A 23,710-nucleotide genomic window follows, 5' to 3' on the forward strand; every position below is an offset into this window, starting at 1 on the left:
CATAATCCTGAGATTCACATTGGGGACAATGACGAGGTCCAGGACAGGACTTAATAGGGTTGAAATATCCAAAAGAACGCGGACTGAAATATGTTAAAGTGCATCCAAGGAGCTACACTAATTTCATTGTCTTCATGGGGGGACAGATTAACTTTACAGTTTCCCCCATGATGAGGGCATGTGTCCCCCTTTTTGGAACTTACCAAAACAGACGTTTTTATTTAAAACATTTCTACAGGATTACATCATAAACAGGTTATTTATTACAGTTAGAACACGTGAAGAGTTCATTTAGAGTAAACAACCAAAGTACAAATACAAGAAACACATTACTTGCATTTTCCAATTTTATCTTCACTCAGATATATTTCTAAAATACAACGTTTTACTTTTGTATTATTGAAATTAATGTGTTTTTAATTCAAGTGAACTATCTCACATATATATTCACAATACAAAGAATACAATCCAATCCAACCAGTCATTATTATACATTCAATTAAAATTTAAAATCATCCAATTAATCATAAAAATAAAGTGCAGTTTCTATTTCATTTAGTTCTTAGGATGTTGGTATTATATAATTTCATCATTTTATAGTTTCATCTAAATACTGAAATATAGCTCCAAAAGACACTCTCACTTATCACGTTTGGATTACATACAAAGCCTGTAATCAATGTTATATATATAGGCTTTAGATGTACACAAGAGGTTAATATGTGCTGTGCTGTCTCTATCACATTTGGTGTACAACACAATCGGCAGAGACGTTCATTTCTGAGAATCAAGAGCCTTGGTCCCAGCTTTGAGAGGGTGGGAAATGGACTGTTCCAAAGAGCAGATCAAATCTATGAAACATACTCAAAGGACATTTCAAATGATAACTTTGAGGAGACGAGACCTTTTACGGGATTCAATTTGAGTGTAATTAGAAACCCAATCCCTGTCATAAATCTTATGCACACATTATTTTTTCAATTGGAAAAAGCCCATAGTGCAATCTGGGGTCTAATTTATCTGAGCAAACACATCAACTGTTAACTTTGCCCAGGTATATAGTCTGTTCGCCCTGGTGCCCCTCTACATGACATGACTCATTTCTCTCAACAGAGGACACTTTGGGTCCTTCATTGCTTTAAGAAAAAGGATACCTCATTGTTTAAGTACCATGGTGGAGAGTGATAAAAAAAAAAACTCAAGGCAGATCAGTTCAATAGGAACAGCACGTGAGAGATTCAGAAGAGTTCTCCAAAATGTACCCTCCATTTGTTTTAGCCATTTCAGTTTGTTCATGCTTATTAATTCCAGGCCATCTAGTATCACTGGGAAAAAGCTTTGCTTGTACAGCAGGATAACACCAGCATAACTGTATCCAGCTGTTCTAAGCTGGAATCATTTAATCAAAGCCAGCTGAATGATTGCCTTTTATCGGCCCTTGTTTCGGATACCATCCTCTTTCAAATTCCGCCCCCAGTACTTATACTCTGGGACCACATTTATCTCTCTCTGCTTAGTGACCAGAGGTGTTTGTCTACAGCCCGATCCATAACACATACGTTTGGTTTTTATCAGCATTCAGTGCCAACTATGCATGGTCAAAAGAGAACAATATCGCCTGCGTATGACAGTCAGCGAACATGCTCACAATTTATCATAGGAGGACAGAAATGTACCTTCTCCAAACAGTCAGACATATCAGATATATATACATTGAAAAGTAGAGGTGCCAGCATACAGCCCTGCTTAACTCCACGATTTGTTTAAACTCGGTCGGTGCCAGTGCCTACACCTCCCAACTGCACACTTACATTAATAGACTCATGCAACTGCCTTACTGCCTCCAGCAACCAACTTGAGATTCCTAGCCCGAACAGCTTCCACCGTAGCTGTCCATGGTCAACCATATCAAAGGCCGCCTTCAGGTGAATGTATAAAACATAAAGAGGATGCAAGCCCTCGACCAATGCATTCCTAATCAAGGAATCCACCAAAAGCAATTTATGTGTCATAGCGAGCCACTCCTAAAACCGGTCTGAAACCTTCCTAGTAGTTTATTTGGCTCTGCCCACTCCTGCAATGATCTTAGCAACAGGAATGCAAACACGTTGCTAGTAATATCCAACATGGACAGTAAACGAAAAGTAGATGGCACGCTCGGCCTCCCCTTTTTAAACACAAATATTAATATTGAGCGTTTCCAGGACGCAGAGATTAAACCTTCAGCACATACCTTTAAAAGAAAACATCAGAATCACTGCCCACGTGACCAGATCTTGTTTCAATACAGTGTTTACCAGCCCATTTGTGCCAGGTGAGTTGGATAGTTTCAACTTTTTTGATCAATATTTCCAGATCTAATTTATCAAACATGAGCTCAAAGGGCACTAGTGTACGGTTTAGCTCAAAGGGCACTAGTGTACGGTTTAGAATACTCACTGACAATGCATGCTCATCATAAAAAAACGTGTTTAATATGATGTATCCATGTTGAGGGTGACACAGAGGCAACAACTGTACGTGTGAAGTGGTTGCTTCTGTGAGTGTTCAATACTTCCAAAATCAATGTGGTTGTCCCTCCTGTCAGAGCATTTAGCATACATTGCCATCGTGCTTTATCCAATGAATATTTATACCTTCTGAGCCATTTAGTGTGTTTATGTTTTGCCTGCCGTATTTGCACATGGTGATGTTTCAGCTCTTCAAAATTCCTATTTATATTCCCAATGTTAGCTCTCAAAATAAGGTTTGCTTGCACAATGATTTTATCATATTTTTGGGAAGTTTCTGAGTGATCGGCACACAAAGGTCTAGTGGCCAGAGCAAAGGTACTGGTTAACCCAGTCATCCACTATTCAATACTGTTGGCTTTCATATTTTTAATATCCACCAAGTGTTCCATTAATCTATATGACATATTTTACAATTCCCATTGAGTGTGTGTGTGTAATTTTAATGACTATACACAAGCAGATTGCTAACACTTTATTTGTTTTACCATGTGCCTGAAGCATAGTGACACCAACGGTTAGATGGCATTACACATAAATACATCAAACGCCTATGGTGCAATCCCAATAGATTATAGATATCAAAAGTGCAGGTCAAGTATGCTGGGCATCATGGCCGTTGAAGGGGTACACATTCCACTCCAGGAAATGCATGCTGAGTAAGTGCAAGTCCAGACTTTCACTATGAGGCCCTTGAGCATGGTCAGCATGACGGGAACATCAGAGGTAGGGAGAGATGCTCTAGTCATGGAACTCAACCTAGAAGCAAACTCCAGGCTGTATTAATTCCTGTGCCACTGCAGGGATGCACGGTGGTCTGCGCCCCCAATCTGCTCACAGACCCCACCAACCATAACCAGCTACATCATTATGTGTTGTTGCCCCTTGCTGTTGTAGACTAATGAGCCTGGCCTTCAAGCTCAAATTGTTCTTATGAAATGCCATGCAGCGCTCTTTGACTTCTCCTCGGCTCATTAGCTCACGGGGGTTTTGGACTCTTTGTGCATCAAAATGTTTTCCATTTCATTTCCAATCCTTTTTCATGTTTGGTATCCAAACTGTGCCTGCTGAATGGATCTGTTTATGTGTTTTTAAGATTTTATATCTTCAGTGGCCTGTGTACATATTTGCATTGGAAGAGGGTGCAGAATATTTTGGCACATGAGTACATCGTTGAAGGAGTCTGCACAATGAGTTGCTCATCTGTACATTTATGAAGGGGCTTCATAGAGGTACCCTTTTGTATACTGGTGAGAGTTTGGAGGCTGTTATGAAGAGTCTGTGTGCTGAGGTGCTTTATACTGGGTGCTGTTCTGTGCATTGGCTAGAGGGCTATTGTGGTCTCAGGCTATTTGGCTCTTAGGTCTTTATTCCAGACCCACAGTGCTATGTATTTCCATGCAACAGTGGATTGCAGCCATACAGATTTGCTGAGGTGACATTTGTAAAGTGTCAAAACCTCCACCGCATTTATACAAACTGAAGGACCAGAGGATAGCACCTGCTCCTGGAGTAATTGTAAATCATTCACCATCAGATGTGACTGTGGCTAAGAGCTGGGTTGCTGTCAGGCTCAAGGTGCACAGTGTGGGCTGTTTGATTTACGAGTCCATGTGTGACACACAGGTAGTTTGTACCACGTCATTCCTCACTCTGGAATTTAACACAGGTCTTTCATATGTGGACATGATGACTCTGTGTAACCAAATGTAATTGTCACAAAGAACTTAATAGATTCCTGTGGTTCCTGCGCCACATTGGTAGGTGCACTCTGACAAGGCTCCTCCCTACTGATGAGGTCCAACCAGACCGAAACACGTGTCTGGGGATACTGTTGGTACTCTTGTTCAGAGGAGAATTGCCTAGCATTTCGCTGCTGGACTGCCCAGGGCAGTACAAAGACTGATATGTTTGGGATATTTCTTCTCTGTGGAAGATAGTGAGCTAAAGACTCTGGGTAAGTCCCTCGTAACCTCCCAGGACCCCCCTTGTCAATTTGCACTCTGACAATGCACCTTATTCTATATAATGAAGAGCATGAACGTTACGCCAATACCCTTTCTATAGTAAGTTACCTGTATTCCTTGAGAGATAAAACCAAACACAGGTCCTGCCTGCCTCCCCACCAAACCCCTTTAACTGTCCCTCTACAGGGTTCCACTTTCTCCTTGAAACCCTCAACTGCATACTCTCTCACAGCAAACAGTATCAGGCTGTGACTGCAGTAAATACATACACAGATACACAGTGATAGAGGTCACGTGTGAAAAGGGTACAAAGAATATTGGTAGAGACAAAAGATGCATTCATGAACAAATGACAACATATGAAAATACCTTAAAAAAACACAACAGTCTACAACTCGACCGTGCCTGTTGCTGCAAGCTCGAGAATGGCAGTGTCACCTCTTCAGCACACTTTTGACTGTCAATCCATTTGGAGATGGCCAGTGTCAAACGATATGCACAAAAACAAAACGTCTGCATAATAAAGGCCATAAGGCTAACACACATGAGTTAGAAGCACAGCATTTGCACCCCAATTCATTTATTTTGGGGACTCTTTTCACAACCAAGGTAATTGAATGTTATTTGTCAGCAACATATAAGATTTGCTGAATACAAAACAAATATATATATATATATATATTCAATGAAAAAACGTTGTTAAAAGGGACGTTATGGTTAAGTTGCGCTAGTAAAAACCTATCAAATTCAGTAAAAAAACTTTGTTAAAGGGACGTTATGGTTCAAAGTAAAACCGAAAAACCCCTGAAATTCGGCAGTTATGGTAAGATAAGCAACCATAACTCGCGCCACCATGCACTGCTAACACTAACACCCAGGACATCAACGATGACATCACAAATGTCATTGATGACATCACTGATATGCCAATTGTGCAATATTCAATTCCTCAATGCATTGCTCAAATGGCAAGACATACAGGCCGATTCATGGAAGGAATGTGCGCAGAAACCAGCAAACCAGCGCACGGGCAAAGGTGCGCACAGGCCCATACACGTCTGCCACACGAAAGCAGGCGGTAGCGTCCCTGCGCATGAAAAAAATGTGCGCCAAAATGTGCGCTAACCAAAAGCACGTATACACAGCTCTGATGAATGTCCCATACTGTGGCCCTCTAGGATAAATGACGTGCAAAGGGGTACGCGACAAACACGGACACCCGCTGTGTGAATAATAGTGTGTGCGTGTATTTCGGGGGTGCGCTGGAAGTTTTACACGCGATCGGGCCTGGGCGAGCGGGGTATGTGTATTTCAGGGGTGCGTGGGAAGTTTTACACGCGATCGGGCCTGGGGGAGCGGGGTACGTGTATTTCAGGGGTGCGCAGGTGTTTTCACACGCGATCGGGCCTGGGGGAGCGGGGTACGTGTATTTCAGGGGCTTGCGGGTGGTTTCACATGCGATTGGCCTGGGTACGTGTATTTCAGGGGCTCGCGGGTGGTTTTACACGCGATCGGGCCTGGGGGAGCAGGGTATGTGTATTTCAGGGGTGCGTGGGAAGTTTTACACGCGATCGGGCCTGGGGGAGCGGGGTACGTGTATTTCAGGGGCTCGCGGGTGGTTTTACACGCGATCAGGCCTGGGGGAGCAGGGTACCACTCACCGTCTGCCTTGCGTGTAGAAGAACGCGTAGCCAACACCCACCCGCTGTGAAGTAATAGCGTGTGAACCCCAACGCCTGGAAAACACAGGCACCGCACCCCACGAAAAGCACATACAGAGCAATGGAAATCCACGTGGGATCTTCAAGCCCTGCCAGGGCAACTCCTGTGCGCGATACGTCACAGACGCGCTTACGTGCTAAGGGCCTTTGGTCCAATGAAATCGCATATGCGTGCTGACGTGCTTACGCGCTAAGGGCCTTTCCTCGAATTACACGCTGACGTGCAGAATTTTCATGTGCCAAATCACTCCGTATCAGGCTGGCTACGCGTAAGCACACGGAAGACCACGCTCCTGCCCAAAAGGCCGAATTACTGCCCCCCAGAGCCCCGAGCAGCCTCCCACGAGCCATCTGCTGCTGCCTGCCTGCTGCCACCGTGCCCTGCCATTTGGTGCCTACACATCAGCCATCTGCAGGGGTCCAGTTGCTGTGTCCACCCCTGCTGGAACAGAAGACTCCCGACTAGGATACCATCGCTCCACACCCCAGGCCCAGGACACAGTTGCCCACCCACGCCTGCCTCAGGGGTCGCCATGTCAGGGCAAACACCATCCGAGACCACTGGCGACCCCCAGCCAGAGGGGCAGAGGGCCACCAGCTTCACTGCCACCGAAGTTGGTGTCCTGGTGGAGCAAGTCCTGGGGCATTATGATGCCATATTCGGATCATCACGCGCCAACAAGGATGGACGGGACAGGATCTGGGACAAATTTGTGGTTGCCATCAACGCGGAGGGGGTGGCAACCCGCACCATCAAGCAAGTGAAGAAGCGCTGGGAGGACTTGAGGTCCAGGAACCTCATGAAGGCCCGGCGCCTCGTGGAGGGGGGCCGGGGCACCATGAGTACCATCCAGCTGAGGGTCCTGGAAGGCGTACGCCCAGCGCTCCACGCCCAGATCCTTGAGGGGCAGACCCGTCCGGAGTTGAGCCGTAAGTGGCCAAGCATTGCTGTGTGAGACAGGGCATGTTGCAGTGTGTTGGTTGTCTGCTACGTGTATTTGTGACATAGGCCATGTACGTATGTGTGTGTGCAGGGACATCATGGTCATGCATGTGAAGCCAGTAATGTGTGAACCACATGGTTGGTGCATGTGTTCAAATGCAACATGGGGAGATCTATGCGGAATGGACACCTGAAAGCATGCCAGTCTCTGTTCCTGGACATGGGTGGGGGTGAGGGATGGGTGCTGATGCCATGCACATGTATGGTGTCCATGTCTGTGTGTCTGACCTGCGTGTCTGTGACTTGTAAATGGCATGGATGCATGACACATGTCTGTGACAATGTTCAGATTCACTGATGCAGCCTAGTCATCCTTGTATCCACTGAGTCTTGGGTGTACGAGTCCAGATGGATGAAACTACGGTGAAGTGTGTGCATGTGATAGGCATGATCCATGATGCATGTGAGTTTCAAACCAACATTGTATGTTTGAAGAGTCCCTTGGACATGTATGCTAATGTCCATAGCTTGTGCCATGCCTGTTACTCCATGTGTTTTGCCTGCACTCACTCATGTGTTGTGGAGGGACATGATGGAAGTGATGTTTGACAGTGCAACTCATCTGCTATTGCTTCCTGTCTAGGGGACCATTGTACAGTACCCTGATGTTTGTGTTCTATGTCTCCCTTTAAACAGCGGCAAGTGAAGAAGAGGGCGGAGACGGCGCTGTGGAGCCAAGCGGCGGGGATGCCCCCACGGCTGCAGCGGAAGGGGTGGGTGAGCCCCCACAGGGGCACGCAACGGCAGAAGACGGTGTGGAGACATCCAGGTTGGTGGTTTCCACAGAGGAGGAGGAGGCCGCTACTGAGCCGCGCATGGGGTCTGGTGGGGGCATCCCTGCTGGTGCAAGTGGTGCAGTCCAGGGCCAGGGGCAGGAGGCAGCACAGGTCGCCGCGGAGGGGCCTGTGCATGTCACTGTCCCTGACACTGTGAATGCACCACCATGCACCAGCAGGGATGCTCCATCCCAGGCCCGTCCGCAGGTAGGGGGGATGTCCATGTCATCTGACACTCCTCTACCTGCGGACGAGGGGACCCCCAGCCATATGGAGAAGGTCCTGATTGGTGTCTCGTTGCGCACGGGTGTCATTCGTGATGAGGTGCGTGCTTCCCGGGGGGAGCACGCACGTCATCATGAAGAGCACCGTGCCAACATGGCCCAGTTGGGAGCGACCATGGTCGGGGGCTTCGTACATGTGTCGGCCACTTTGGCGACCCTCTCCTCCTCTGTGGAGGCTGTGCGCCAGTCATTCTCCATGCCGTCTTCCAGCCCAGATGCCACCAGGGCCCCCTGTGGACCTGCCCCGACCAACGCAGCCAACTCGGTGGGGATCCCATCCCTGCCACAGTCGGGAGTCGGAGGTCCAGCAGGGGTGGACACACCAGCAACTGGACCCCAGCAGATGGAGGATGTGACGGCATCATCTGGCAGGGCACGTGCACGACGGCATCGGTGGATTCAATCAGCCTGGATGCCGTCATGCCGGCAGAGGCAGTGGCGTCGGAGGCAGCGGCAGGCTCGACGTGGGAGGCATCAAGGCTCGGGGCCATCAACATCAGAGGGGCAGGCATCGGCCGAAGGGCAGGAGAACCCTGGAATGGGAGTGTCTTCCGTTTGGGAGCGGTTGGGCCAGCAGATAGGTGCGGAGCGGCGGCGGGTGGAGGAGGCATGGCTCACAATGGTCAGGGCGGAGAACTCCATGTGGAGGGCGCTGAGGTGGGCTGAGTGCCTCAAGGGTATTCGCAGGGAGTTGGAGCTGGGCACTGCATTATCCCTGCGAGACCTCGGGGCCAGTGAACATGCCCGCCTCCAGGCCATTGAACAGGAGTTCGATGATGCCCTGGCCCATGACATCAACCAGTGAGCCGTTGGACATGCCCGCCGCCATTGTATATAGTTAGTTAGTTAGTTAGTTAGTGTTAGGTTTCATTTTGGTTTTCATTTATTTTGGGGTGCTTGGACAGTGCCCCACATTTTTGTATATAGTTCTTCATTAGTTCGTGTATTTTGGTAGGTTTCATTTCAACTGTTGGGCACATGGACCCAGGATTTCATCCTTGTAAATAGTTGGACTGTGTATTTTTCGCCATTTGGAATTTTATTTGACCATGGAGCAATGGATTTTACTTTTTTCTTGCAGCTTGGATTTGCTTTGTTGCAGTGAGAGTTTGGAGTCATTTTGTTTTGTTTTTTTTTGGATTCAGATTTCATTTTTTAATAATTTTCTGTCATTCAGCATTTCATTCCTTATGTCCATTGTTTGGTGTTGTTATTTGTTTCACTGCATTTTTTGTTCAATACATATTTTTCCTTAGTTCAATGTGTGGTATTCTCTAATTGGTTTCATACATGTCACGATGTGGCTTTTCACATTCACTGGCCCCCATTGTGTGTGTGTGACAGACATGTGTTGATGTACATACATGCCATTTGGGTTGTTTCATGTAATGGCCATTTCAATGTGGGGTGTATGTTAGACTTGGTTGGTTATTTGCCCAGGGGTGGCGTGCGGTTGGATTTGGGTGGACATGAGAGCCATGATTGTGGGTCATGTTGTCGTGTTGGGGGGGTACATGAGTGGGGGCCTGCTGGCAGGTGCCCCGCACTGCTGGGGGTGGGGGTGCTGGGGGACATGTGTGGGACATGAGTGGGGGCCTGCTGGCAGGTGCCCCACACTGCTAGGGGGTGGGGGTGCTGGGAGACATGAGTTGGTGTTCATATTGCAAGGTGACATGTGGCTTGGCTGGGGGGCATGCCCATGGTGGATGGGCTGCCTGCGGGACATGACCAGGGGTGCAGTGTAGTCCCCTGTGGTGTGGGCTGCCTGCAGGGGCCGTGGAGGGGGTAGAGGGGACACCTGGGAGGACCCACACTGCCAATTCATGTGTAGGAGTCCCTGCGCACCCCTGAAATACACGTACCCAGACCAATTGCGTGTAGAATTTCCCGTGCACGCTGAAATACACGTACCCAGCACAATCGCGTGTAAAACTTGCCACGCACCCTTGGAATACACTTACGCCGCTTCCCCAGGCCCGATCACGTGTACAACTTCACGCGCACCCCTGAAATACACGTACCCAGCCCAATTGCGTGTGTAACTTCCCGCGCACCCCTGGAATACACGTACACCGCTCCCCCAGGCCCGATCGCATGTAATACTTCCTGCGCACCCTTGAAATACACGTACCCAGCCCAATCGCGTGTGTAACTTCACGCGCACCCCTGGAATACATGTACACTGCTCCCCCAGGCCCGATCGCATGTAATACTTCCCGCGCACCCCTGAAATACACGTACCCAGCCCAATCGCGTGTGTAACTTCCCGCGCACCCCTGAAATACACGTACCCAGGCCAATTGCGTGTGAAAACACTTGAGCACCCCTGAAATACACGTACCCAGGCCAATCGTGTGTGAAACTTACCGCGCACCCCTGGAATACACGTACACCGCTCCCCCAGGCCCGATCGCGTGTAATACTTCCCGCGCACCCCTGGAATACACGTACACCGCTCCCCCAGGCCCGATCGCGTGTAAAACTTCCTGCGCACCCCTGAAATACACGTACCCAGCACAATTGCATGTAAAACTTCCCGCGCACCCCTGGAATACACTTACACCGCTCCCCCAGGCCCGTTCGCGTGTAAAACTTCACGCGCACCCCTGAAAAACACGTACCCAGCCCAATCGCGTGTGTAACTTCCCGCGCACCCATGAAATACACGTACCCAGGCCAATCGCGTGTTACCGCGAAACCCCGTAATACACGTTCACCGCTTGGCGTTTGCTGTTTGGCAGGCCGGTAAACTTGTCCAGGGTTTGGCGCAGCCCTTTGCGCTGGTTTGGGGATTTTGATGGCTTTTCCTTGCGCAAGGGCGTTCTTGGGGGCGAAACTGGCGCTGCTGCAGGGTCGCTGCGCCACTCTGCGCCACGGCTGGTTTTGGATGCGTAAATCCATGAATACGCTGTGTGCGGAAATCGATTTTAGCGCACGCGGCTGGCACAGATATTCGCACGGGCACACTGTGCGCCAGCCGCGTGCAACACTTTTGTGCGAAATTCCATGAATTACCCTGATAGTGACACAGACAAGTCGATGTTAGGTATTTTCTTTTTTGATTTCAAGGAGACTCTCCCTTGGAAGCTTAATTTTAAAATCTAATTAGTGTATCTCCGTGCCAGCAGGCGGTTTTTCATAATGTTTGCCTGATGGTAAAACTCATATAGATTGGTAAATAGTTTAAATAAATACTGTCAATATATTGGCACAACAGACATAAAAGCAGGGAAAGTACCCTTTTATGGGAGATTTAAGCACATTTTGTGTCTTTTTCCTGATAGTAGCTGGATTTCAAAATTTAATTTGAGATCATTTTAATTGGTTTAACAAAACATTGTTGTTGACTGATGGCTGAGTAATCCATATATAGATAGCATTGTAAAATGTATAAGTGTATTTTAAGTATCTGTTCAATTTATGAGGAATGTGAGGAACCTGAGGGCATCATCACTTCTTTTCCGGGTGGCCAGAGAAAAGCCATGGCTGTTGGATCCTGACCCTGAGTTGGATATGCGTGTGAGGATCACCTGGGTGGAGGGGTCTTGGGGAGTGGGGGAAGACTTCTTAAGGTGAGACATGGTATCCCCATTTCCCTTTCACCACAAACCTTCCATCCCTCAAGCCTTTATAGGCTTTTGTCAGCCTTTTTCATGTGACTCCCCTAAAGAATTCCCCAAATTGTACCTGTATGTTACTGGGATGAAGAAGAGGACAGTTAGAATAACACATCCTCACTTTGTGAAAGTGAAAGTGAACACTTGATCAACTCTTGAGAAACCAAAATGGGTCTCACCCGCTAGTCCCCGGAGTCTCTCTTAGGTGGCCAGGGCACGGCAATCGCCTTTGGATCCAGACCATGGGTGTAATGCTTACCTCTGTGGCCGTGCAGGAGAGCCTGTTCCGGTCTGTCGGCGAACTCTGGTCCGGTCTGTAAACGCCTTCTGATGATGCCCAAAAAACTCCCTCCACTCTGCTCACTGCAGGTGAGCTCACCCAGCGGTCAGAGGGGCAGGAGTCACCAGGATGTACAGAATCTGGATCACTCTTATGTTGCGCCTCCAAGGCGTGTTGCACCAAGACTCTTAGTCTCTTTAATGATGTTGATGCTTTAGCCCGGGTTACTCACTGGGCTAGTACCAGTCCTGCTCAGTTCCTTCACTGAGTATTAGTTGGTTTCCCCGGTACACTCGCCTCCAGTACCTTCACTGAGGCGTGGCAGTTTACCAGTTGCTCCACTAGTGAAATGGGCGCCCAGACCTGCTGCGACCCCCAATCCGCCTTCAGTTGTATTATTGTATTTAATAATAGGCAACTCTCCACTAGCTAGTGGGTAATATGTCCTTGTACCTGCTACTGCGCTGCCTTACTCTATTCTCTGCTTTCTTCCTAGGGTTGGGATGCTGATGGAATAGGTTGGCGAGGAAGAAGATGGGCACTGCTGCTGATATATATTGTCCAGGTAAGATATTGCGAGGGTGGCGGGTGGGGTTATTTGACGAGACTGCCACTTACTATATGTCTTTTTGTCTTTCTTTTTCAGGTGTGGAGGTTGCAGAACTCCGTTGTGCGGGTGGAATCCAGCGGGAGTTGTAGAGCGGGCGTTGCAGAAGAAGTCAGAAGATTTGCAGAAGAAGTCAGAAGAGTTCCGCGACCCGCATTCAGGTAAGTAGCCGACATTGACCCGCGTAGTGAAGACTCTGACTTCCCACGTCAGATGCCTTGACACGTCGTGCTGATCGGGAGTTCAAATCTTGATCCAACGTGCAGAATGAAACAGGACCGTGATAGGCAAGCGTCACGCTGGCAGCCGAAGAAAACCCTAAGCACTGGGTGTGGCCCAGGGCGGGGTTTATATAGCCCTGGGCCCACCCTGAACCGCTAGACCACCATAGGAACTACCACAGTTGCCCTCTAGGGGCCATGTTGAATGTAACTGCCTGGTTCAGCCTGGGGGCCATCTTGGAAGGGGCTAAAGACATACATAAGCCTGTGTCTGCGCCAGACAGCCAGTTTCTCGGTCCAGGTGCCTCTCTGAGCCTTAGGGGTTCCCGGAATCATGACAGCACTCCCCCTCAAAGCCCCCCATTGAGAGCCACTCCCGGGCTGGGTCGTTCCAGATGTTCTTTATGGTAACGAGCCATCAGGCGAGGTGCATGCAAATGTTCCACTGGTTCCTAAATCCGATCCAGTACCCCATAGCCTTTCCAGTCCACCAGGTAATAAAGCTTCTTCTGTCTTCGTATTCAGCTTCCCCCTGCACTACTATAGGTGGAGGCCTTTCAAGAGTGTGTCGGGTTCCTGGATGGACCCATTTCAACAATGAGACATGAAATACTGGATGTATATGGAGTACAGGTGGTAAATCCAGTTCCATGGCCACAGGGTTAACAATATTCTTTATCAAGTATGGGCTGATGTATTTTGGGTGGAATTTCCTGGGTCCCTTTAGCTGTATATGCTTTGTAGACAGCCATGCCTTGTCTCCGATCTGGTACTGGGGTTCAGGTGTTCTTTTCCTGTCTGCAAAGTGTTTCTGGTTGGTTTTGGCTTCCTGGAGAGCTTGCTTAGCCCTTTTCAAGGTTTCTGTAATGTTAGTATGCAGGGTGCTCACAGCTGGCGGGACCAAAGCCTCTGGTGGATCCAAGGTTGAAGTTTGTGGATCCCTCCCATATAAGAAAAAAAAGGTGATATGCCGGTGGAACTATGGACTGTGTTGTTATATGCATATTCCACTGGCCATAGTAACTCCATCCAGTTCTGATCTGTTTGGGCAAGCATGCACCAAAGGTACTGTTAAAGTGATTGATTTGCCCTTTTGGCCTGTCCATCGGTCTGTGGATGGTAGCTAGTTGATAGACAGACTTCTGCCTTAGCACAGCAAGCCCTCCAAAACGTGGACACAAACTGGCTTCCCCGGTCCGAAATTACCACAGAAGGGAATCCGTGTGACCTGACAAAGTTGGTCAGGAAAGTTTGAGCTAACTGTCCTGCATTAGGTATTCCTTTCAGAGCGATGAAGTGTGCCATTTTAGTTAGGAGGTCCACTACAACCAGTATGATATTGTAACCTCCACAGGAGGGTAGGTCTGTGATAAAGTCTAAAGATATTGTGTGCCATGGAGTCAGTGGAATTGACAAAGGGCGAAGCAATCCTTGAGGCTTGGTTCTGGATGCTTTGTTTCTAGCACAAACATTGCAGGACTTTTCCTGTTGCACAATGTCTTTCCGCCATCTTTGGTTTTGGCTATGCCAGGATGGCCTGCTGTAAGAGCATTGTGATAAGTGTCCATGATTAGTTCTCGCATTTCAGGATGTGGCAAATAGAGGTGTCCTCTGTAATATGGCAGATTGTTAACTACAGTGCGTTGTGGTCCTTGTGCGACCCATGTTTGTACTTGCATTGGGGTCAAGGCTTCTTTGATTTCTTCATGCAGTGTCTCCAGTGTGGTCTGGTGGTCGCTAATTAGTCCAATGAGTTTCTCTTCAGGTATGATGGGCTGAGGAAGAGGGGATGCATAAGCGTCTTTTTCAGTATTCCAACCAATCCGTGACAGCGCATCCGCTTTTCCATTCTTCATTCCGGGACGATAACTGACCGTAAAATCGTATTCTGAGAGATCTGGGCCCATCGCAAATGTTGTGGTGTTTGCACCCTGGCTGTCCATAGCAATTGCAGGTTGCGATGGACAGTAAGTACAGCGACTGGATGTCGTGCTCCTAAAAGATGGTGCCGCCACTCTTTGAAGGCTGCTTTTATGGCAAGAAGTTCCTTATCGGTTACTGCATAGTTTAGTTCTGTAGGATTACATTTCCTTGACCAAAAGGCCACTGGATGTAATTAGTTGGTACCTGGATCTCTCTGGGACAATATCGCCCCCATTGCCACATTGGAGGCGTCTCTTTCAACCATAAACGGGAGGTCTGGATTTGGATGGCAGAGTATTGGCACTGTGGTGAATCGTGTTTTTAATTCCTGGGAAGCCTTCTCGGCTTCTTCGGTCCATTGAAAGATACGTTTTTTTCCAGAGAAATGATGTAATTGGATGGACTACTTCTAAAAAGTCAGCAATCAACCTCCTATAAAAGTTCACAAAACCCAAGAAGCTCTGGACCGTCTTGATTGAAGTAGGTGATGGCCATTTCAGAATTTCTTCCACCTTGCGTTTGTCCATCTGGATGCCCTGGGGACTGAGTATGTATCCAAGGAATTCCACCGTGGTGACGTGAAAAGCGCATTTTTCAAGTTTTGCAAACAGATGGTATTGACGTAACTTAGTGAGGACTGCGCTTACATGATGTACGTGCTCTTCGTAGGTTCTGGAATATATCAGGATATCGTCTATGTAGACCATAGCGCAAACGTCCAATAGTTCTCTTAGTACATCTGTCATAAAATACTGAAAGGCTGCTGGAGCGGTGCATAGCTCAAAGGGCATGACAGTGTACTCGAATAGCCCAAACATGGTGCGGAAGGCTGTCTTCCATTCATCTCCAGCCTTAACCCGAACCAAGTGATAGGCCCCCCGCAGGTCCAGTTTCGTGTAATCTTTGCCCCTTTTACTTGATTTAGAAGTACTGGAATCAGGGGTAATGGATACTGTTTTTTTACAGTGATTTTATTGAGCCCTCTGTAGTCTATGCACGTCCTCAGATCTCCCTCCTTCTTGGGGACGAAGAAGAGAGCTGAGGAAACTGGAGATTTGGAAGGGCAAATGAACCCATTGGCTAGATATTGGTCCAGGTTTTCGCGTAGGTGCTGGTTTTCTTTTTCTGTAAGGGCGTAGATACGACTACATGGAAGTTGTGCTCCAGGGATCAGATCGATTTGACAGTCATAGGGCATTTGAGGTGGCAATGGATTGGCTTGTTCCTTGTGGAAAACATCTTGAAAATCGCTATACTCTGGAGGCAGTTGCTCTATGATCCCAAGGGCAGTTCCTGACGTCTGTACTGCCGACGTGGGTTCCTTTTGGGTTGTAACTGAAGCTGAATAACAGGTTTGAGTACATTTGGGTGAAAACCTCACCGTATGCTTATGGCAATCTATGACAGGATTGTGATATACCAGCCAGGGCATTCCCAGGATTAACTGGAACTGAGGAGCGTTAATAAGGTCAAAGACTATGTTTTCCCGATGACCGTCATGGCATAGCATCACAACTGTACCAGTATACAGGGTCACCGGCCCCGAAGTCAACTGAGTTCCATCCACGGACAATATGGTATCAGCCCTTTCCCTTTTCTGGGTAAGCACCACTATCCGTTGAGCCAAGGTGATGTCCATGTAGTTAACTACCGCTCCGCAGTCGATATACGCTTCCAAGGCGTGCATCCGTTGTGACTGTTCGGGGCATAGTAGGATGACTGGTGTTGTTAAATGCGAGACCGCTGACGTCTCTTCCTGTCCCTACAAGCTGGCCTCTACTCTTGCCGAGCCTGGTAGTTTTCCGATGACTCTTGCGACTCTGCTGTGGCTGCTGTTGTGGCTTCCATAGCCCCCAAAGGCCTTTGTTTTATCTTGTTTGGGCAGTCTTTTAAGAAATGTCCCGCTTTGCCACAGTACAGACATAGTGTTGTTTCCTACGTCGTTCCGTTTCCTCCTCGGTCAGTGGCCCTCAAATACTTCCCAACTGCATTGGTTCTGGTGTGTTATCAGTGGCCCGAGGTGAATCCCGGGGGCGGACATACAAGGGCTGATTGTCAAAACGGGCACGGTTGGATCTCCTCTCCTGCAGACGGTGGTCAAGCTGGACTACCAGGTCTATGTACTCAGCACAATGATCGGGCAGGTTCACGACATGTGCAAGAACGTTCTTCAACTCGTTTCGTAGACCTCGAATGAACAAAGTGGTCCTCTTTTCCTCTGGCCAGTAGTTGGTTTCAGGCACCAGGTAATGTAAGCCAGAAGATCCTGAGAGCCTTGTCGAAGACCTAGTAATTCGCCATCCAAAGCATGTCCCCGAGTATGGCGGGAGAAGAGCTTGTCCATCTCTTGCTGGAACTGTACAAAGTTGTGCAGAACAAAGTCATCTCGGTCAACCAATGGAACTGACCATCTAGCGGCATGCCCCCCAAGGTAGGATAGGATGAAGGCAACTTTAGTTTGATCCGTCGGAAAAGCTACTGGTCATCAGAAGAAATGGAGCCGACACTGAGTCATAAATACTCCATACTTCAGTGGGTGACCCATGAATCTTTCTGGCGGGGCCAAAGGGACGGTAACCGGAGTGGTTACCTGTATCTGAGAGGTTGCTGCAGCTGCTCCCATCCACTGCGCCTGGCAATGAGGTTTTTCCTGCTTGAGTACTGGTGAGGTGTCTTGCCAGTTCTTCAGTTCTGTCTCGGTTCACTTCCAACTCCTTTCTTACGGCACTGGTCTCCGAGCGTGCATCATGCACCTCGGCTCTCAATTTACCCTGCAGGAGGGCCAACTCGTTGACCACTGAAGCCATGGAACTCGGGCAGAGCAATTACGTGGGCTTAGCGTTCTGTAACGCTTACCTCTGCGGCCCTGCAGGAGTGCCTGGTCCGGTCTGTCGGCGAACTCTGGTCTGGTCTGTAAATGCCTTCTGATGATGCCCAAAACACTCCCTCCACTCTGCTCGCTGGAGGTGAGCTCACCCAGTGGTCAGAGGGCTGGAGTGGCCTGGAGGTACAGGATCTGGATCACTCATATGTTGCGCCTCCAAGGCGTGTTGCACCAAGACTCTTAGTCTCTTTACTGATGTTGATGCTTTAGCCCGGTTTCCTCACTGGGCTAGTACCAGTCCTGCTCAGTTCCTTCACTGAGTATTAGTTGGTTCCCCGATACACTCGCCTCCAGTTCCTTCACTGTGGCGTGGCGGTTTACCAGTTGCTCCACTAGTGAAATGGGCACCCAGGCCTGCTGCAACCCCCAATCCGCCTTTAGTTGTGTTATTGTATTTAGTTATAGGCACCTCTCCACTAGCTAGTGGGTAATATGTCCTTGTGCCTGCTACTGCGCTGCCTTACTCGATTCTCTGCTTTCTTCCTAGGGTTGGTATGCTGATGGAATAGGTTGGCGAGAAATAAGACGGGCAATGCTGCAGATATATATTGTCCACGTAAGATATTGCGAGGTTGGTGGGTGGGGTTATTTTACGAGACCACCACTTACAATATGTCTTTTTGTCTTTCTTTTTCAGGTGCGGAGGTTGCAAAACTCTGTCGCGTGGGTGGAAACCAGCGGGCATTGCAGAGCGGGCGTTGCAGAAGAAGTCAGAAGATTTGCAGAAGAAGTCAGAAGAGTTCTGCGACCCGCATTCAGGTAAGTAGCAGATCTTGACCCGCGTAGTGAAGACTCTGGTTTCCCACGTAGTGCAAACGCGATACCTTGACACGTCGTGCTGATCGGGAGTTCAAATCTTGATCCGAATGAAACAGGACCGTGACAGGCAAGCGTCATGCTGGCAGCCGAAGAAAACATTAAGCACTGGGTGTGGCCCAGGGCGGGGTTTATATAGCCCTGGGCCCACACTGAACCACTAGACCACCATAGGAACTAATATAGTGGCCCTCTAGGGACCATGTTGAATGTCACTGCCTGGTTCAGCCTGGGGGCCATCTTGGAAGGGTCTAAAGGCATACATAAGCCTGTGTGTGTGCCAGACATCCAGTTTCTCGGTCCAGGTGCCCCTCTGAACCTTAGGGGTACCCGTAATCATGACAATGGGGGTGGACCAGTGTAGGAGATAACTTGGGTGAGGGGTCTTCGGAGAGTGGGAGTGGGACACCTGATGGAGAGATGTGGTATCCCTCTCCCTGTAACAATTTTAGCCCATCCTACCTGGTAGGATATTTAGGAACTCTACCCTGAGAAAACAGACTCACACCAAGCATTGTATCTGACATGTTCCACTACTATGGTCAGACAATGTCAGGAAATTACTGGTAATCACTCACCACTCACACCTGACTTCCGTTAAGCTGTCCCCACACAGATAAAAGGCGTAGCATGAGAACACACTCGGAGGGAGGCAAAGCACATGAAGGAACAGTATTTTCCCAACAGCAGCTGGATGAGGGAAGAAAGGCAGCAAACCAAGAAGGGTCACAAGGAGGGGGATACCCTTGACCTTTCTGGGAAGAAACCGGTACTTTCCAGAACCCTTCAGATTAAAAAGCAAAAGGCCAGGAATCCAAACTGAAGAATCCTTTATTGCGTGCTGGAGATACCCGGGGCCCTCCTGCATGGCTGGCCGAGTCAGGGAGGGACAGCAGGTGCAGTGGTACCGCCATTGACTCCAAGATCAAAGCAGCGCCAAAAAGATCAACACAGCCGGTGAGTTGCGGAGACCGATGCAAGACCAGTCTGTGTTGAAGTTGAGGTTGTAAGTAACAACATTGTACGTAGAGTGCAAGAACGAAGATTGGTAATGCATGTGATGAAAGATGCAGGGAAAGCTTAATTGCTGATGGATGGGTGAACATTAAGGAAAAAGATACAATACCAGTGACAGAGTGCTCTGGCACTGTGAGGCTGCTCAATCAAAGGTCTCTGTAAGGTATCAAGCCAAGAAGTGACAGAATCGAAAGTAGAAGAATGATAAGTGACATGCATCGAAGTGGTCCTGCTACAGTTTAAGCAAAGCCCATTGCACATTCAAAAGTCTTGGATTTTTGTCTACAAAGAGGAAAACTTAGAAAGTGAGATTGATGGTATGTGCCCGACCAAGGGAGACAAATTGTGAACGTTGTGCTAAAGAGGTCCGAGTCCAAACAAGGGAGCCCAATTGTGAACATTGTGCTAAAGGGGTCCGAGCCTGAACGAGGGAGATCCATGGCCCAAGCCCGATCAAGGGAGACCAATTGTGAATATTGTGTTAAAAGGGGGTCCGAGAGTGAAGGAAGGAGACCCATGATGAACAATGGAAGCAAAAAACAGTGAATTTGAAAATCCTGATAGAAAGGAACTTTGGTGTTTGTTTGATACAGCAGGCCCTCTGCAATAAGAGACTGTTATTGGGGAAGAGGTTTTGACAGAAGGCCCTGATACCTTTGCTTTGAACTGTATCCTCATGGCAGAGAAGCCAGAGTGTGTGCGGAGCTAGAAAGTACTGCCTTGCCCTGTGCTGAAAAGGTGGGGAAGTGAAGCCAACTGCTCAACTATCCTGACATATTATTTCTTGAACACTTTATTATTTTTGCATATGATATGATATGGCATTATAAAGATCCATTATTGTCCCACACCATTTGTATTTAGAAGTACAGATTGGCAATATGTTTATTAGGATAGGCTCATTAATTTTGACAGAGAGTCCACTAGGACTGCGTTATTGTTATTTGATGGCTGTAGCTTGCTCCCATCCTTAGATTTAGACTTAGATAGGCGTTCAACCAACCCATTGAAGTTCAATAAATACCCTTGAACTGTGATCACTTGTGTATGTTTTGACTGTTTGATACCATGCCTTCCTCACAAACCCGAGCAAAGTACTGGGACGAGGAGGATGACAACAAGAGCAAAGCAGGACTACCTCTTTGATCGTAAGTCGTCTAGTCTTTTTTGGAATGGAAATGGAGGTGGTAGCTTTAAATGCTGGAATCCCAGAAGGAATGGAGTCAGCTGTGGGAGAACACCCACAAACTGCTGGTTGCAGGAAGACATCTCTGGTGTGGTGGTGTGGCAGGAGAAGCACCCGAGACCCGAAAAAAAAAGGGCAGAGCATATGCAGTGGGAAGCAAAGGTATAAGACACTGGAGGCCAGTGGCAAGCGGTAGGAAGAAGGCCAGTGGGACAGAGGAAAATGGTTGTGTGAGTCCTGCAGTGCAGAGGAAGCACTGCTGTGTGTGCCTGAGCCACAGTAGACCACTAGGAGAAGGCATGAGGGACCGCGCAAAAAGGAACAATACTATGGTGGCGGAAGACCTCACGGGGAGCCATAAGATGGACTGCTGAGGGCAACCAGAAAGGGGTAACCCTGGGCTGGCAGGCAGTCATAGAAATAAAGCTATGTACATTCATATAAAAGCAATTTAAAACAGAGAAAAGACATTTTGAATATAGAACAAAATGCAAGCAAGACATTTTGAATACCGGACTAAATGAAAGCAAGTTGGTAACACTCTGGCATCTTTAGAGAAGTGAAAGAAAGATTGTGAATCCTACTGAAGGGAACTTGTTGAACTGTATTGAAACAATGAACTGCATTAGTTGAGAACAAGCACTAGAAAAGCCTTGAAAGCACAACGCTTTGCATGCATGATATAAGAAATCCAGCATTGTTCACAGCCACGGAAGTGCAAAGAACTGTATATTATAAAGAAGCAAGCATTGGCAAGAGCCAATGGAACATAGGAAAGTGTAACAGGTGTGTGGTGTCCAACCAAGCCACAATTCAGTGTTAAGATTATGTGGCACATGTGACTGAGGCAAGCCTCACTGCTGGGGAGAAGAAGTGGACTGGTGTTAAAGGAAAAGCAGTCAAGGAGGGGTTCTGGTTGCGTGACCTGTAAAGGGTGGACCGTGTGGTATGACAAGCGCACTTAGACCGTGTGCCCCTGAATGGAATAATAGCTGAAACTACCAACAAAGAATCTTGTATTGTGAAAACATCTTTTTGTGACTTTGAAGTCAAGTATTATTTTGAAAGGTCTGAACTCTTGGTGAAATGAGCCCCCTATCTAGTTGTGTTTCAAAGTTGTAAGATTTTAACTCTTAGGGAAGGGAACCCCTGTGATTGATGAACTACATTGAACTTGGGGAAGGGAAGCTAAGATTACAAGACAAAGAGTCAGAAGAAGCTCTGAACTTTACTTTGAAATAATTCATGATATCATTACCCATTTTATGTAGTTAGCAAGTATCGTTTTTTGGACACAGACAGATGCTTTTACATTGGACTTCCTGACATGGACTATCCTTAGTTTTCTTTAGCTAGGGATCTCCCACCATAGTATTGGGCAAGTTAGGCATTACTCCATCATGCCTTTTTGAGTTAATAAAACTTGAAACTGCTGTCTGAGTCTGACTCATGATGCCTTCACAAATATTTTCAGGAGTGGGATCTGGCTCAACCGATACATGTTGGGGAACCCTAAAGTTTGAGAAGTGAAGTCCCAGAGCATCAGACCCTTAGCTAGCCATAAAGGGCTCTATTGGGTTTGATATTTGCAGCAGTAGGGAAGAGACCATTCTCCCAGGTGAAAGAAGAATAATACCTACTGATCGTATTTTGATTCCACTCCCAAATGCCTACATCACATTAGCTAACAAATCAGAACTAGCCTCGAACTTCAGAATTGATGTACTGGCAGGGTTATAGATCCAGACTTTAAGGGTTACATCAAAGTGTTGTTACAGAATCATGGAAAGGATCCCTTCCAAATCCACCAGGGGGGATAAAATGGTATTATGGGGGTTCAGGAGAGCTGTGTTTCCTAGGGTAAAGGAGTAGGCCGGAAAGGAGTTAACTGATTGAGGTGCCCAAGGCTTTTGGGAGGCTAATAAGACATCTGACAGTCCTCAACACACCGAGCACAGAAGGGTCAACGAAGAGGAAACAGAAACTCTTCTCGACCTAGCCTTTGCCCAAAGGAAAGATCCATTGTTGGCTGAAGCCTTTTTACAAATTGTCCCTGAGCAAGAGTGGCATGAAAGAGGAGGACCTTTTTTTCTTTTGGAAACATGGGTTATTATACTAGGGAGACACCAGTTCTGAGCTCATAGTAAAAACACATTTAGCCATCCCTAGATGTCATAAGCAGGTGCTTCTGGAAATAGCCCATTCCCATCTGACAGGAGGTCCTCTAGCACAGTCAAAATGCAAGCTCAAATTCTGAATATGTTTTACTGGAATTCTTGCTGATATTAAGATTTGTGTTTGGTCTTGTGCAATCTGCCATAATACCAGTACCCATAGACCACCACCAGTTCTCTTACAACCACTTCCAATTATTGAAGTCCCATTTTCAAGAACTGGCATGGACATTGTGTGCACCGTGGAAACATCAAAGATAGGGAACAAGTATATCTTGGTGATAGCTGATTATGCCTCCCAACATCCAGAGGCCTTTCCCCTTAGAGCCAATACCACCCAACAGATCTTGAAACACCTACTCCCTTTCTTTTCACGAGTAGCATTTCCCAAAGAAATCTTGACAGATCAGGGCTCTACATTACTGAGCAAACTCATGGGGGAAGTGAAAGGACTGTTACACATAACCACTCTAAGGACCTCAGGATTTCACCCAAAAACAGATGTCCTTGTCAAATGTGTTAACAAGACCCTGAAAACCATGTTACAAAAACTAGTAGAACAGGATGGCAGAAATTGGGATCACATGATACATTGGGCTCTCTTTGCCGTAAACAAGACTACCCAGAATTCTACAGGATTCTCCCCAGTCAAATTTCTTGAGATATCCTACCTATGTTGAGAAACCTGGGAAGAAAAGGAAGAAGAAGCAATTCCACTCTCACA

The sequence above is a fragment of the Ambystoma mexicanum genome, chromosome 5p, assembly GCF_040938575.1.
Source record: "Ambystoma mexicanum isolate Mex_15411 chromosome 5p, UKY_AmexF1_1, whole genome shotgun sequence".
NCBI classification, from domain to species: domain Eukaryota; kingdom Metazoa; phylum Chordata; class Amphibia; order Caudata; family Ambystomatidae; genus Ambystoma; species Ambystoma mexicanum.